This window comes from Antechinus flavipes, chromosome 3 (genome assembly GCF_016432865.1).
Source record: "Antechinus flavipes isolate AdamAnt ecotype Samford, QLD, Australia chromosome 3, AdamAnt_v2, whole genome shotgun sequence".
In the NCBI taxonomy this organism is placed as follows: Eukaryota; Metazoa; Chordata; class Mammalia; order Dasyuromorphia; family Dasyuridae; genus Antechinus; species Antechinus flavipes.
This window is the reverse complement of record NC_067400.1, coordinates 519,020,830-519,037,867: the sequence shown is the minus strand read 5'-3', so window position 1 is coordinate 519,037,867 and position 17,038 is coordinate 519,020,830. Positions and strand designations below refer to the sequence as shown.

The window sequence follows — 17,038 nt, the reverse complement described above, 5'->3', positions numbered from 1 at the left end:
TGTGACCAGAGCCAGCTTATACCCTGCTCACTGGTGAGTTTTCCATAGGAACATTTACACCTTGTAAATTGGCAAATACTACAAACCAGGACCCGATTTATTGTTTTGTTGATTGCCTAGACTTAAAGTGATGGAGAAAATGTTATTAATGCAAATTTGATTTTAAGTTGTCTCCTGCAGCACTTTTTAAAAACTGCATTGTTAAACATTTTCTAGCACACAACTGTCCCTAGCCAAAAGGAAAGGGCCTCCCAAGACTCCAGCTCTTGTTCCAAGGCCTCTCTATCTCCAAATCAGGGGTTGTACTGCCCTACAGAACAAACTACTCTTGCAGATCAAAGTATCATTGAATGTTTATGTCTGCTTGTAATATCTCGGGCAGATTGATAATCTAGGGTGCAGAGTAGACTCCCCATCCCTAACTAATAAAACAAAAGCAAAACTCCATACCAAGGAACTGCCAAAAAAAGGAACCCCTTCTACCAACTGATTGGGAAATTCATTATCTAACCTACCATTCCACTTCCCCTTTAGGACACCTGTTCTCCTTCCCTTCATAGGGACCCTTCCCTCCATACCCTTCAAGGACCAACTGAATAAAACTCTCACAACCAGGACTCAAGGAACCAAGAAGCCAGACACCCATCTGTGGGATGGGGCAGATAGGGCACATTTCAAAAATGTTAGAGAGAAGCAGAGAATGTAAGAGCAGAATGAGCAGGAAAAGCATGTCTTCTGACTCGCTCATCTTATAGAAACCATGGAAAATTGATTAGGTTAAGGTCACATAAAGGACTTATACTAAGGTATTCTAACCATCACCCCCATTCTTGTATATTGGCTATCAGAACCATGCTGCTTGTGGATGGCTGGGGCCCCTACAGGTCAATTATCATCAAGCTTTCTATCAGCAGGCCACAGTCCTGTGGGCACAGTATCACAGAGTGAAAGAGCTGAGACCTTGTTATCTAAGACTTAGCACATATCAGACCCTTAAATATTTTAAAGTCATCTATAATCATATGAAAAATTGCTCTAAATCACTAATGATTAGAAAAATATAAATTAAAACAATTCTGAGGTACCACTTCACAGATTCAGATTGACTAATATGATAGAAAAGGAAAATGATAAATGTTGGAAAGAGGGAAAATGTATTGTTGGTGGAATTGTGAACTGATCCAACCATTCTGGAAAGCGATTTGGAACTATCCAAAGGGCTATAAAACTGTGCATGCCCAGTAATCCAGTAATACTATCTTCTGTATCCCAAAGACAACATTAAAAAGGGGGGAAGGGAGGAAGGACCCACATGTACAAAATTGTTTATAGTAGCTTTCTTTGTAGTGGCAAAGAATTGGAAATCAAGGGGATGCCGATCAACTGGAGAATGGCTGAACAAATTATAATATTTGACTGTAATGAAATATTACTATTCTATAAGAAATAATGAGCAGGGTGATTTCAGAAAAACCTGGAAAGACTTAAATGAACTGATCCTGAGCGAAGTGAGCCGAACCAGGAGAACATTATACACACTAGCAGCAATATTATGCAATGATCAACTTTGAGAAATTTTGTTCTTTTCCAAAATACAATGATCCAAGGCAATTCTAAAAGATTTGCAATGGAAAATGCTACCCATAACCAGAGAAAGGACTATGAACTCTGGATGAGGAGCAAAGCATACTTTTTTCACATTTTTATTGTTTTATTATTTCTTGCAGCTTTTCCCTTTTGCTCGAATTCTTCTTTCACAATGTGACTAATGTGAAATTCTTTAATATGACTGTACATATAAATAATCTATATTAGAATGCTTTCTGTCTTGGGGGGGGGGGAAAGAGAAGGAAAGAGAAAAAATGGAAATCAAAAACAGGCACCACTAAAATCTTCTCTTTATTGAGTTAAAACAGCCTCCATTCCTTCAATCAAACCTCATATAGCAGGTCTTGCAGAGGGAAGGTATGGTCATCAAGCAGACTGAATGGAAGTGAAACAATCCTTATTTAGAAGCTCCTGGCCAAGGCAAGTCTCCTTCTAGTCTCCCAAGCCCCAGAGGACAAGAGATAAGGAATAACAAAGCCAAGTCAAGGACACAGGAACAATGGCAGCCAGACCCCAATTACCAGGACTGGGAACTGCACAAGAACAGTTCTATCTTGTGACAGAACAGAAAAATATTGGACCACAAAACAGGAGAGCTGATTTCAAACTCTGACTACTTTCCACAACCTTAGGATATCAATTTGTTTTATTATTATTTTTTAAATTTTTATTTAATAATTACTTTATATTGACAGAATCCATGCCAGGGTAATTTTTTTTTTTTACAACATTATCCTTTGCACTCGTTTCTGTTCCAATTTTTTTCCCCTCCCTCCCTCCACCCCCTCCCCTAGATGGCAAGCAGTCCTTTATATGTTGGATATGTTGCAGTATATCCTAGATACAATATATGTTTGCAGAACTGAACAGTTCTCTTGTTGCATAGGGAGAATTGGATTCAGAAGGTATAAATAACCCGGGAAGAAAAACAAAAATGCAGATAGTTCACATTCGTTTCCCAGTGTTCTTTCTTTGGGTGTAGCTGCTTTTGTCCGTCATTTATCAATTGAAATTCAGTTAGGTCTCTTTGTCAAAGAAATCAGGATATCAATTTGGAGAAAGATTTTGATATAAGAGAACATCAAGAGGACCTGTGTCCAACTGTTACCTACCTGTATGACCTCTGGCTTCAATTTTCTCAGCTGTTAATTATGGATATTAGACTAGATGACCCCAGAATTCCATTCCAATTCTAAATCTAGGATCTAATGGTTTCTACTCAAGCCTCAATTTTTTCTTTACAATAGCAACTTTCTTTGTGGTGCAAAGAATAATACTTGATCCTTACTCCCTAATATTTGCCTTACAAAATCTCAGCAGGGAAAAGTATTTTGGGAACTACAAGGTACCATAAAAATGGAACCTATTTTTCAACTTCAATTCAAAGTGGGACTAAAGGTCGAGGTAACCAGCTATTTATTTTATATTTCAATAGTGAGGTGGGGTTTGGGGATGTCTAAGAGTTCTGAGTCTGGCTGCCAATGGTAATTTACATTGGTTGTTTAGGCTAAAAAAAAAAAGTTTAGTTTTCAAGAATAACAAAACAACTCTCATTTCAATAACAATTTAAGGTCTATGAAAAAAAGTTCTTTGTTCACAACATTCTGGGGTGAGGGAAAGTATTCTTGCAATGCAAGGATTACCACCCTCATTTTGAGATAGAAGAAACTAAGAAGCTAGGAACTCAAAGATTTGGACTCCAAGAACAAGGATTTCCAAAATCCACTTCGGCCTCTGGCCATTCATTCTTTCAAGGCACACGCACTGAGGTTCACAGCACAGGACCATGGGAGGACCGGGGGAAATCACAAAACTAAGTCTAATCATCAAAGTGAGAGGGTAGAAGGACGCTACCCAATAATATGCATTCTTCAGTCAAGACATTATCCTCTCATGATGTAAATGAGGAAACTGAGACCCAGGAGAATATTTTAAAATGAAATGACTTCTCCAAGATCACAAAGAAAATGAATGACAGCCAGGATTCGAAATTAGATCCTAGCCGAAACCCAAAGCCCATTTCATTGCACCATACTTTTTCTTGTGATGAACAGTAGAAAGAAATCTGGCTTGGAAGTCAGGAGACCTGAGTTCAAATTCCATGCCAGACTCCTGCTACAAGTCACTTAATTGAGACCCTCAAATTTCTTCTTCTGCAAAATGGGGATAAACACTACTTGTACACCTTATCTTAAAGAGTTGTCTGAGACTAATGCTCTGCTGGACTGGTACAAGTCACTGCTATCCTAACTTCCTACTGATGGGGCTGAAATATCTACCTTTAGTGGGGTCAGAATCTAGACTCCAGTAATTATCTGGAGTGGCCCTCAGCCTAGGGGTAAACAGAGCCTTCCCATGGGTCTCTCTGCCTCTAGCTTGCTACATGATTTTGGGAGCAAGTGATTCAGTTTGTTTCCTGCCCAACTCCAAAAAGCAAGCAATAGTTACAGGTAAGGAGCCTTAGGGACTAATCCAACCCCCTTACTTTGTATTCTTCAAAGCAAGTCAGTAGCAAAATATAAACTTGACTTGAACCCACATCTTTTAGGCAAATGTCCTCCTAATCACAACTATCTCTCTCTCAGAATTAGATGCTTAAAAGGTCAAGAACCCCAATGAAGCCCCCCCAGACCCTTTGCTTCCTTTCTTACATCAGTGTTCCCTCCCCTTCTACCCCCTCTACCCCTTTCCAACTTCCAGCTTAGGGTACTTTCCATGTCTCTACCCTGTCTGATTGCATAAACAGGAGATTTTTTTTTTAAATAAGGGACCTCCTCCTCCATATGGGGCTCAGACTGGATTGCCTCTGAGGGTAAAGAGATTGTGGAATAGATGGGAGGGAAGGACACAGCTCCCTTTTTCTTTAAGGCCCAATGGGAAGCTTCTTGTTGACTGGAACCAGGGCTGTTCATCCTGACTGGGTCATTCACTCTGATAAGAAGTGAAAAGTGCCAAGAGGGAAAAGAAAAACATCTCTTTCCCTCTCCTCCCCCAGTCAGGTCACACGAACACCATGCCAACCCTCATTCCCACAGCTCCAACTCAGCCCCCAGAGGCCGTTCTCCAACATTACTTCCAACCAGAGGTGTGTTTTAGAGAACTTGGATGGACAACAAATTTCTATTGATCAGAATCTGATCTTTCCTCTTCCAGGAAGGCTTCCCAGCCTAAAGTAACAGCCCCTTCCTTAGATCCTGACCCACCATCTAACACTTAGCATGATCGAGCTGGTACTGTTAGAATTCTGAAACCTCAGGGCAGGAAAGGACCTTGGAATATACCCAATGTGAGAACCAAGTCTCGGGACTTCAATCTATCTCATACTATTCCCTGTCCCTCCCTCAAGCCCCTCAAACCAGATTTCTCAATAGCCCCTGAATTCCACTCTACTCCTTTGATCACAAAACTCCAATACAGGAATGCTGCATCTTATTCATCTTTGCTGGTGACAGCCAGTCAGCACATGCTTTAAAGCTTAATTAAATTTCTGCCTCCTTCTCCCAAAAAGACTTCCCTGATTTCTCCTACCACCACTTCCCAATCCCCCAAAACTAAAAGCAATCTCACAGGAACACAGATTTCCTACTGATGGGACTTCTGAAGGCCAGAAAGTTCAACTTCCCTCTCCATTTTTGTATCCAAGGAATATGCCCAGAACTTACACAGGAAGGATCTGAGATAGAACAGCACTTCCTCCTTTGATCCTTTATTCCCTTTTAGACACTTTTCATTCAACATACTCTCTACAATAATACTTCCTCTCCTGATTTCCCCCCAAGCTGGGAATTTCCTCTCTCAGATCTGACCTCCTCTCCATTCTAATATCTATTTGTGTATATGACTTATGTTCACTCACTTCTTACTGAACTGTGAGATCCTTGAGGGTAAGTTGTATTTTCTAATTTTAGCATCTCTTCTAGATTCCCTGTACAAAATGGGAAGTTCCTTCATTCGTTCATTCAATAAACACTTTTCTCCTGCTCTGATGCTATGATGATGACTTTCTAGATATTGATGATAAACAGACTCTATGCTCAAGAGTTCTTCCTTTTGCAAATGAAAGTACAGCTTATGTGGAGTCCTGGGCTGCCCTATGGGGTCTTCTCAAGGAGATTCTTGGCTATTCAAAAGATATCATCTCTCCCACTCACACAGGAAAAAACAAGAGGATAAAGTAAGCCTCTTGGCCCTAATTGGGACAAGCTGATTAATGGGCATTAATCAAGCAGTACCTTTTGCACCCCAGATAAACAATTACTTGGATCCAGAATGAAAAAGGAAAAGGGATTAAATTGTACTTTCAAAGTATAAAATCCCTCCCCCAAGCTATTTTCTGCCATCAAAGCCTTAACATCAATATACCAGCTCATGTGGTATGATTGTGACTTATCAAACAGCATAATCAAAGAATAATCAAAACTGCTAGTGTCCCAAAGGGAAATGGAAAGACTCATGGTGAATGTCAATAGGATGCAAAACATTGTTAGAGATGTGACATTAAAGTCATCAGGGACACACAGGAACAACCAATGTTGGGGGCTAGTTAGTTATGCAATAAGGGTAAGGAATAACACATGAGCAATCCACAGGGTCCCAAAAGACTGGGGTAGCCGGGTGATGCAGGGGATAAAGTGAGGGATGTGGATCCATAAAGCCTCATCTTCCTGGGTTCAAATCTGGATTTAGACACATACTAGCTGTGTGATGCTGAGCAAGCACTTAACCTTCTTTGCCTCAGTTTCCTCATCTGTCAAATAAGCTGGAGAAGGAAATGGCAAATCACTCCAGTAACTTTGCCTAGAAAATCCCAAATGGGATCCCATCAAACTGAAAAACAACCAAACTTTTCAGAAAGCTTCCAATGTGTAGAAGATCCTCTGGGCAGTGTTTATAGAAGGACAAGGCCAAAAATCAAACAGCATGAAAATGCAGTCAGGGAACTTGAGCTGATCCTACGGAAGAAATACTCCATGAGAATACATGAGAGTGACATGTCTGGCCCAGGGATCCCCCAGCATGTCTCCTGCCCAGGCTGATAACCCATACAGTCATTTCCTGATGAAGCCGTGAGCCTACAGAGCCCTGACTGTGTCAGATAATTCACTGATGGGCCCCAGGGAGGGCAGAGCTTCACTGTGCCTGAGTGAGCCCTTCAGAGGACGGCAGGATTCTTTCCTGTTGTAAACTCCCTCAGTCTGACACCATCAGTTGACTAAGTCTGGAACCCCTCCCATCCCACCCTCCTGCCAGCCAGCAGACTGCCTTCATCCGGCTCCAAATCACAGGGCTCTCCATTTAGCACAGCTGCTAATTACCAAGGGGGAAGGAGCCTCAGGCAGAAGCAGTCTGCTCATTTTGATGAGCAGGCATCCCTTTCTTAGACTTTGGATGGCCAGGCAGGGAAAACAGTGCCATACTCCCAACATAACCTGTACTGTCTCACTGTGCTTAAGAATCTGCTATAGCTCCCTGCGGCCTAATGGATACAAGCATCAGGAGTCACAGAATGTCTTAACTGGGAGACCCGTAGAATACAAAAGGTCAGAGCTGGGAGAGACTTTAGAATAAAGTAAGTCAAAACTGAGAGGTTTTTTAGAGCACAGAATGTCAGACTAGAAAGGCCCTTAATACAGAAAATATCAGAGCTGGAAGGGATCTTAGAACCCGGAATAACACATTTGAGAAGGACCTTAGAACACAGGATGTCAAAACTGAGAGAGTCCTTAGAGCACAGAATGTCAGACTGGAAAGGCTCTTAGTACAGAAAATATCAGAGCTGGAAGGGATCTTAGAACCCAGAATAACATATTTGAGAAGGACCTTAGAACACAGGATGTCAGAGTTGGGAAGGATCTTAGAATACAGAATGTCAGAGTTAAGAGGAATCCTGGAACATATAACATTAGAAATAGAAAAGCACAGAGAATATGAAATGTTCAGAAATAATATTAAAGATGGACTTTGAAAACCTTCTTATTTAAATACCTTAGGAGCCATAATTTGGGGTTTCCCCAGCAACATAAATCAACCTCTCCCCTTCTTAATGGATGGTTTTGCTAAAGGATATGGCCCCAAACAAAACAGCAAACGAAGCTGATCAAAATTCAGTAACACCTTTGAGTATCCAGTCACCTTCAACTGTCTGTGCATTCTCTTTCTTGAAATCACTTTGTATTTCCCCATTGGAAAACCTAAACCTGGTATGATGGAAGCTCCCTAAAAGCAGGCCCTAATAACCATTCTTTGTGCTTGTACAGCCAGCAGGTAGCACAATGGCCCCATTCCACTGGTGAAGGGAACCCCCAGAAAATGTTCCAGAGTAAATCAAGAACGATTCTGAGTTTTAGTCTGAGTGTGCAGGACACTGAGGTGACTTTCTCTAAGCCAGGATGCATTCGAGGCAAGACCCAATTTGGTGGCCGGCTCTCTGGTCAATGGCTTGCTCTGCCTCACACAGAACAGAGGCCCTTATTGTGTTTCTGGATTGAATTTCTCCCTGTACTGTAACATACCTCCTCGGTTCCAGCCAGAACGCTGTTGTTGTTCAGTTGTTCGCTCGTGTCCAACTCTGTGACCCCAACAACCATAGTGCTCATGGGCTTTTCTGAGCAAAGATACTGAAGTGATTTACCATTTCCTTCCTAATGGACTATTAAGGTAAAAAGAGCTAAGGAAAGTGGACCAGGATCACATCACTTTTAAGTGCCTAAGGTCAAATTTGAACTCAGTTTTCCTGACTCTTGATTCAGCATTCTATCCACTGAGCTCCACAGCCGCCTCCTAATGGCAGCCTCCAAAGTCCCAAATCCTAAGGCTTCCTTCATAGCATTCTCTTTATGCCCTGCCCCCCCCCCCAATACCTCTCAACTGCACTACCTCCTCCAGGAAGTCTTCCCTGATTGTTTCAGTTGTCACAAGCTTCTTTTTCTGAACTTTGGCAGAGGCAGGGTCTTAATCTGTGTCCAGCCACAGGACCCAGATGGCTCAAGGCAGAAGACTTTGCACAGCCCTCCCTCATTTAAATCCAAATCATTTGCACATCATTGTACCACCTCGCTAATGTCATGGTCGTCTTTAAGAACAACGGACAAACAACACAAACCCAACCATTCATTCTTTCTTGTTGCAGGCATCAATACCTTTTTTTCCTCAACAAGCCTGCAAGCTTTCTATGAGAGGGAGACGTGGATCTTCTCTCTCTCCTAGTATAAAAACAAACTATTATTTCTATGAAACTTATTTCGAAAGAACCCTATAAAGTGTCAATGTCGTCCATGTTACAGGGAAGAAAACTGCTGCAGACAATAGTCCAAAGTTACATAGCTAGTGTCAGAAACAAAATAATAAGTCTTTAAAATATATGTTATTAATCTTCACTGTGAATTCCACATTCCCTTTCAGACCTGACAATTTATAAAGCACTTTTCACATTATTTACATTATTTCACATTAAATACATTATTTCACTTGATTTCTGCTCAAAATCCTTTACCTGTTAAAATCAATTCCAAATTTCTGCCATTCAAGGCTCTTCACAATCTGACATTGTAAAGGCCTTTCTAGCCTTATCTCACTTAATTTCCCCTGCTTCTCACAGTACATTCTGACTAAACTGGGTCAGTCTCTTCCCTAAACCCCCAGCGGACCCTAGTTCTACTGTCTTACTCCCTTTGCTCACCTCACTCCTAATACCTGGAATCCTCCTCTGTCACTCTTTACATACTTCCTGGAAAAGTGGCATTTTCTCTGTGACCATTTCACTCATTTTTACCAGGAATGATTTCCTCTCTTTAGACTTTCTAGAAGGAATGGCATTTTCTTCTTGATCCCTTCCCCTCCCCAGTAATCCTTTTCATTTTGGAATTTTACAAATTGTGGGCACCTCTCTAACGTCCCTACCAAGTATTATGGATATCTGGGTTTGTGTGTCAGCCTTGTTCTGGGTAAAAGGTCCTTAACCTTGGACCCCTTTGTTAGTCTGGTTAAACTGGAATATGAATTTGTTGAGATCCTTCTCAGAATGTTTATAGCCTATGTTGATAATGAAAAAAAAGAGCTAGATTTCAGTGAAACAGTGAAATAAAGATCTAATTTTTCCCCCCTAAGTTGATGGAGTTGAAGGATCTTTAAAATCTATTCACTAAACCCAGATGAAAAACTTCGTTCTAGACAAAGGTTCATGAGGCTGCAGGGCCTATCTACACCTCATCTAAAAACTGGATTTCTCCCAGTACCTAACATACAGTTATATGCTTAATGCATGTCTGTGCACAGCACTGTCCAAGGCCACCAGGGAGCCAGTGGCAGGGCCAGGACTCTGGCCTCTGTGACATTAAGACACTTCATAAATGCTTGTTCGATGCCTTTCAAACCTCCCAGCTCTCCAGGGGAAAGAGGAAATGCTTATCTGAGCATGTAACAATTTCCTGAGCCTCCAGCACATCCTAAGGGGTGTGATAAATTATTCAAGACACACCTTTGTAGAGAAAAAGCCCCAAGAGAGAGGCCAGACTGAGAGTCCAGGGGGAACCAGATGGCAGCTCTCTTGCACCTGTCAAAACCAAGAAAAGTTTCCTTTTCCTGAAGAGATGAGAGACAACCAGGAAGATCAAACAGAGCCACAGATCCCTTCTCCCAGATCCCTGAGAACCATCTTCAGCCCCAGCCCTCTCCCAACAGGCTGCTTTGGAAAATTTCCCTGAACTTGTCTGTGATGATTCAGAGAGTTAGATATGGGGGAGAGGATGGAGGGACTTTAAGGACTCCTAGCCAAACACTAAGTCCAGCATCCCCAACCACTGATCCTCCACCCCCAAATGCACACACATCAAAACAAACAAACAAAACAAACAAAAAAACTTTCTCTGAGCTTGTTCTTCTCTGTGTACAATATCCTCTCACTGTTTAGGGAGAAAGGGAAGGAAACTCCCTCTTCCTTCAAAATCAGATAATGTAACATGGCAAAAAGAGTACTGGAATAAGAGGAAGGATCTCAGGACCTCCAAGGCAACCCCCTACCCCCAGCCTTCAGTCTGTAAAAATAAAGGGGATTAATCTAAACCAGGGGTGGAGCCTTTAATGGCCTGGAAATCATTTGCTAAGGCAAGAGAAGGTATGGATGAGCTGGACAACAACCTCCCTTTGCTTGATTTCTCTAAGGTGGTAATTGTGTATGGACCTAGAATATACTGTAAATATCCAAGTGGTCCTTGGCAGAAAAAAAGTTCTCCCATCCCTGGTCTAAACTTTTCAGGCTCCGAACGTCTGACAACATCCCTCCTATCTCACTTTTTACAGGCAGCCAGTTAATCTCTAATTCATAGAAAACAGGACCTAAAGTCAGGAAAACATGAGTTCAAATGCAGCCATAAACTATTCTATGTGGACCTGACTATGTCTCACCTCTGCCTTCCTTGGTTTCCTTACCTGTAAAATAGGGATAGTAACACAACCCAAAGTTGCTGTAAGGATCAAGTGAGACAAAAATTGTAAAGCACTTAACACAGTGCCTGGCACATAGTATGCATTATACAAATGTTAGCTATCGTTATTATTATTAAATGAGATATTTGCAAAATGCTCTTTAAACTTTAAAGTTCTATATAAATGCTAGCTATTATCATTGTTGTTCATTATCATTATTTTTGGAAAAATGGGTGAGAAGGAGAGAAACCTGGAGAGTTTTAGTGATGGAGGCTAACCCTGTCAGAATCCTGGGACTAAGGACGCGATTAAGGACCACAGCCTCAGGAGCAACCCCTCATGAAAGAAATTCAGGTTATCAGATTACCTCTCAAATCCTAACAAACTAAACAAAAATAATCTGGTGAATGAGAAAAGAGCCAGACCTACTGCAGTGTGAGGCTAGAGTTAAGGAGGATTGGAATAAAAAGAGAAGTAAGAATCAAAAAATGTTCCTGCTAAGAAGAAGCTTTAAAATCATTAGTCCAAAAACCTCCCAGCATTGAGGAGATGGAACTGGTTCAGGCTCCCAATCAATATATGTTAATTACAGACTTGGGACTAGAATCCAAGAAGCCTCACTCCCAGAACTCTGCTCTTTCTTCCATGCTACAGCTGTGGAGGAAGCAGTGAAGGGAAACTCAATCAACCAACCAACAAGCATTTATTAAGGCCTACTATATGCTGGGCACTGAGCAAGGTGCCTGGGATCCACATACAAAGAATGAAATAGTCTCTACTGGAAAGAAGTTTACATTTCAATACAGGAGACAAGTATATATAAAACTATGTTCAGCTGAACTATAAAGTAAAATCAATAAAGTAAAACGAATATCTAGACAATCAGTAAATTCAAGGTGATTTCAGAGGGATAACACTGGGTATTTGGCAGAGATAAGGAAAAGCTCCAAAATGGCCAGGGGTATTTAAGGTGATCCTTAAAGAGAAACTCTTTGGGGGAAATAAGGAAGGAGTGAATTCCAGATATACAGTATGGACAGGGCAAAGGCTCAAGGGACAGGAAAGGTCCCTAGCAAGAGACCAGAGAAAAGTGTGTAGTGAGTGAGGAACAGAGAGAAGGCCAGTTTGGCTGAATTGCAGAGTTGGGTGGGGATGGATAATGTCCAGTGAGGTTGGAAAAATAGATTGGAACCAGACTGTAAAAAGGCATCTTTTAAGCTAGTATAGGATAATTAGGAATTGAAGAACACCCTTAAGGAGAAACTTTCATATCAGGGAAGATACTTTGATCAGGGGGGTTGGGTCCTAGTTACAGCATTGCCACAACTTGGTCTTGTTTCCTAAGGGAAGTCCTTCCCCCAAAATGACAGGGTTGGTTTTTGAGATCTTCAAGGGCCCTGGGAGATCAAAAAGTCCACATGTCTACAGATGCCTTTGTTTTCATAAGGATCAGTCTCATGCAGCCCACAATTCCATGATATCACAACTAATGCTTCAAGGAGCCATAATTCTATTGGAGACCATTAGTGGGTACTACTCCTTTTACCAAATACACTTGCCAAGCTCTCTTAAACCGTGGGAGCTTTTCAGTGTTGCTATAGGTGAATTATCCATCACCCAAAGTTGTCCTGGGTTGGTTCTTAAGCAGTGGATCTCCAATGCCAAGCCAGGTCTCAGAGTCTTTCCAGCTTGCGACTATCTGCCCCAAATGTAGCCTTGGAGAACCCAGGGTGACATCAATAGCAGAACAAAGTGTTAGAATAGGATGGTGGAGGACTTTCTTTTCCAGGCTTTATTATATCCTTCAGAAACTCCAAAGTCCAGCCAACTACCCTCCTAACTATCTTTCACACATGATATACAGTTCCAATCTCTATTTGTCTAAGCTATCCCCCAAACCTGGAGTGCAATACCAATTCATAGATTCTCCAGAATTCTTTTTTTTTTCATTTAATCATTTTCCTCCCAATAAATAAGCATTTATTTTCTCTTGTACTCCCTCCTTCAAGGTGAAATTTTGAAAAAAGTTTAAAAAGTAAAACCCTTGTAACTAATAAGCAAACAAAATATATTTCTACACTTTTGACCAAAAGTGTATGTCTCATTCTGAGAATCTCTAGCTTATTTCAAGATTCTGCTCAAGCAAGCTCTGGTCCACAGAAAGTCTGTCCTAATCCCTCCCAAAATAACCTTGACCTTACTTCCCCAATGAGAATATAGACTCCTTGAGGGCAGGGGTATTTTTGCTTTCTTGTCTTTGTATCACCACAACCAAACATACAGTGGGCAATTAATAAATGCTGGCTTCAGAAATGATCATCCATGACAAGAGAGACATAAGAATTGCTCACCTTTCTAAAAACAGCTTCCATCTCTATAGAACATGACAGATTTAGAAAACCCTTTCCTCAGGAGAGCTCAGTAAGCCACATATGATTTGTCCAGTTTGGATCTATGATCTCAGAAATATAGGAACCCAAAGAAAAAGACAATGATCTAGGGCACTAGGAAATTAAGTGATGGCCCAATAGTCATACAAGGAGTTTGTGTCATAGGCCAGGACGTGAAACTGGGGCTTCCTCATTCCAAAGCTGGTCTTTTACCCATGAGGACCCCATTGCAAGCATCACTGTCACCATTTTACAATCCCCTTCTCTTCTGAACTAAACTATCTCTGTTTTCCTGCTTGAATATAAGAACTAAGATTAACACAAAACAGACTGGCTAAATCCTTACCCCTTACATGGTCTAACATTAACATCCTTTCTCCTCCAGAGTCCTGCAGAAAACTGGGTTGTCAGATTTATACTTGATAAGTACAGGAAAGATAGAGAGCACTGAGCTTGAAGTCAGATAAGACCCAGATTCAAATTCTGCCAGACACTTTCTTTTCAGTATTACTCTGGGCAAGTCACCAGCTCTCAGCCTCTGTTTCCTCATCTATAAAATGAGGGAAGACTCAATAGCCTTAAGGTTCCTTGCATCTCTAAGTCAAATGAATAAATTAACTCAAAATAATAATAGTTGACAATTATATAATGCCTCTAAAGCCTTTTGTAGACATCATCTCACTCCATCTTCACAACAACCCTGTGAGGTAAGTGCAACATACTGATGAGGAAATCAAAGCCATGGGGAAGTTAAGGCTTAACACTAAGTTCTGAATCTGAACCCAGGCTGTTGCTTAAAAAAAAAAAATTAATTTAATTTAAAAAAAAAAAAGGAATAGGAAAAAATTGTTGTTTGGATGTTATCTCTCCCATCAAAATGTGAACTCTGGGAAGATAGGAATTTTTTTGCCTTTCAATCCCAAGTAGTTATCACAGTGCCAGGCACACAGCAAAGGGTTCATAAATGGTTATTGATTGTCTGTTGTATAATAGGGCTCCAAAGTAAGAATGATCCTGGGAGCAGGTGTACAAATAAAGGAAGGCCTCCAGGAAGGGAGAAATCTGGGCTTTGAAGGAAAATACAAATGAGTGCTGGGACAAAAAAAAAAGGCAGGGCAGAAAGATTAAAGTATGCACATCTTACCTATCTGGGGAATGATTTGAAATATGGTTTAATAATAATAGTATCTACATAATACTTTTTAGCTTGCTCATCATTTCCTATATGGATCTCATTTAATCCTCACACCAACTCTTGAGTAAGTATTATTATTATCCCATTTTGCAGATAAGATAACTGAAAGTTGAATTAATTAACTTGCATAGGGTCACAAAGCTATGAAGTATCTAAGGCAGGATTTGAATTCTGGGTCAGGCCACCTAGAATGGCATACAGGAAGGGGAATAAAATGCAGTACCTCTCAAAAGATAGTATAAAGACAGACTGTCCAAGGCCTAGAAGACCAAGTCCACTGGGTTCCACTCCTATTCCAATTCTGAAAACCTCATAGAGTACTATGTAACACACATTCTGTTTTACATTGTAATTATTTTTTAAGGTTTTTGTCTTCCCTACCAACCCAACCCACTAGACTAATCTCTCCAGAAGCAAGCCATAAGTTCAACCATTGTAGAATCACCAGATATATCAGCTGAAGTACTCCTCTAATAGTTAAGCCCTGGAAGATCCTACTCCAGCTGGCCAAGTATCGGGCTAGTGATGGCATGGATGTATCCTCAAAGGATCAGTGTAGTTAAGCAAAGAGAAGGCCCAACAACAAAGAGTTACCCACAGCTATTCCACAAAGCAGTCTAAGGGAGAAAGAAAGGGAGGGGCAGGTGTAGAGAGAGGTTGTGACCTGCAGCACAGAGGTGATGGCAAAGCCAATTGATGGAATCTCATGTCTCTGAAGGACTGGGCTAAGTATCTCCAGCTACACTTAGAAGACTGGCTGTTAAACTGAACTGATATTTACTAGGTGTCAAGAGAGAAGGAGATATCCAACATAATTTTTATCCTTCATTGCATTGCCCTGAAAAATACTGACTTTGCCCTCACCCTGTCTATGTATATTCTCTTCCCTTTTGCTCTGGTCTCTTCCATCCTTATTTTCACTGACTTACATCCTTCACCATCAACAATAAGTATTTATTAAGCATCTATTATGTACCACTAATCTTGAAGGATGCTGGAGATACAAAGGTCCCTGCCTTCAAGGAGTTTATATTCTACCACCAACCCCATCTCTCCTTGATGTCCTCATTTTCTTCTACAAGGAAGTGTAGCATAGCATAAACACTATTTATACAAAGTATAAAGGACGCATAAGTAAACACTGTATAAATGCTATTTATACATAGTAACATATAAGTGCTATTTATGCACAGTATAAGTGCTCTGGATTTGAAGTCAGAAAATCTAGGTTTCATTTAGTTTCCAACTTGCCTCAACTAACTGTGGCAAGTCATTATTTCTCTGAGCCTCAGTTTCTACTTCTGTCAATTAGGGATGATATTACAGCTCCATCATGTGAAAACAAATGAGAGCCTCTGGATATAAAAGCACTTTGAAAGATATATAATGGCTCTCATATGCCATGTCTCCTCCGTGTACTTGTTCCTTCTCACCTCTTTCCTTCTCTTTCTCTACCTTCCCTCACAATGTCCTCAGTTCTGTCATTTCTCCCTCCTGTTCACTGTCTGTCCACGTTTTCTTTTCCCTTGCTTTCTCCCCCCAGCCATCTCTTCCTCTGCTTCCCTCAGTCTCTGCCCTTAGCTTTCACCAGAAAAAAAGCTGAGAGGTGCAGAGTGGCATTGAGCATCATACAGATTAAGCACAGGAAGAGACCTTGGAGACCATCAACAGCCTCGCTTTTAAAGGAGGAAACCGAGGCCCAGGGTGTGACAAAGTGAATTCTCCTATTTTCTACATGTGGGTATTCCTGTCCTGAAAAGAGGTGGTGAGAAAGTGTACCTGATTCCCATTATCCTGGCCCTAAAGTCCCAGCTCCCAGACCCCAAATCTGACACTCACCTTTCTGGGATGTTTCCTGCTTTCTCCCGTGCTCCCGTTGGGCTTGATGCTGAGGGCTCACCTAGCCTCAGCCCAAGAGCCTCTCTCTTTCTGGGACGGAGATCACCAACCCAGTCGGCCTCTGCTCTTCTCTTCCGAGGGTGAGGGCCCGGCACGCCGGCAGTCGCCCCGACATATATAGCGTAGGCTTCCAGAGGTGAGGACCCAGAGCAGAGTCCGCTACAACCACTGTGCCCTCGGGGAGCCGGACCAAGGACGCCCGGCTACGGGAGAGGATGTGCCCTGGAGCAGAGGATAGGATCCCGGCTTCCAGCTAGCCGAAATTAAGGGAGCCAAGAGTGATAATGGTGTCCTGGTCCGGATGAGCGGAAAACAAGGAGGCAGCCGGGGTCCGACCAAATTTAATTCCAGACAGTGGGTCCGGGATTGTGGGCGCGGAAGGGTCCAGCCGAGTTCAAACCCAGGAGACTGCGTCCGGACGGCTGGCTGTACCGGGCTGGAGGAGCAGGCTGCGCCCGAGATCGCACAGCTTCCTGGGTTGTTCGCACGTGGGCAAAGGCTGGCAGCGCTCGGACTCCGGTAC

The 17,038-nt window shown here is 41.8% G+C and overlaps 1 protein-coding gene across 2 annotated transcripts in view; it reads right to left on the bottom strand.

Moving 5' to 3' along the window:
• The window catches only part of GDPD5 (glycerophosphodiester phosphodiesterase domain containing 5), a 175,752-nt gene extending 158,921 nt beyond the window's left edge, over window positions 1–16,831 (bottom strand). For both annotated transcript variants that reach the window (XM_051987088.1, XM_051987090.1), the window contains exon 1: window positions 16,456–16,831. The gene's annotated coding sequence lies outside the window, so the exon portion shown is untranslated. The remainder of the gene's footprint in view (window positions 1–16,455) is intronic.
• Between the last annotated feature and the right edge of the window lie 207 nt (window positions 16,832–17,038).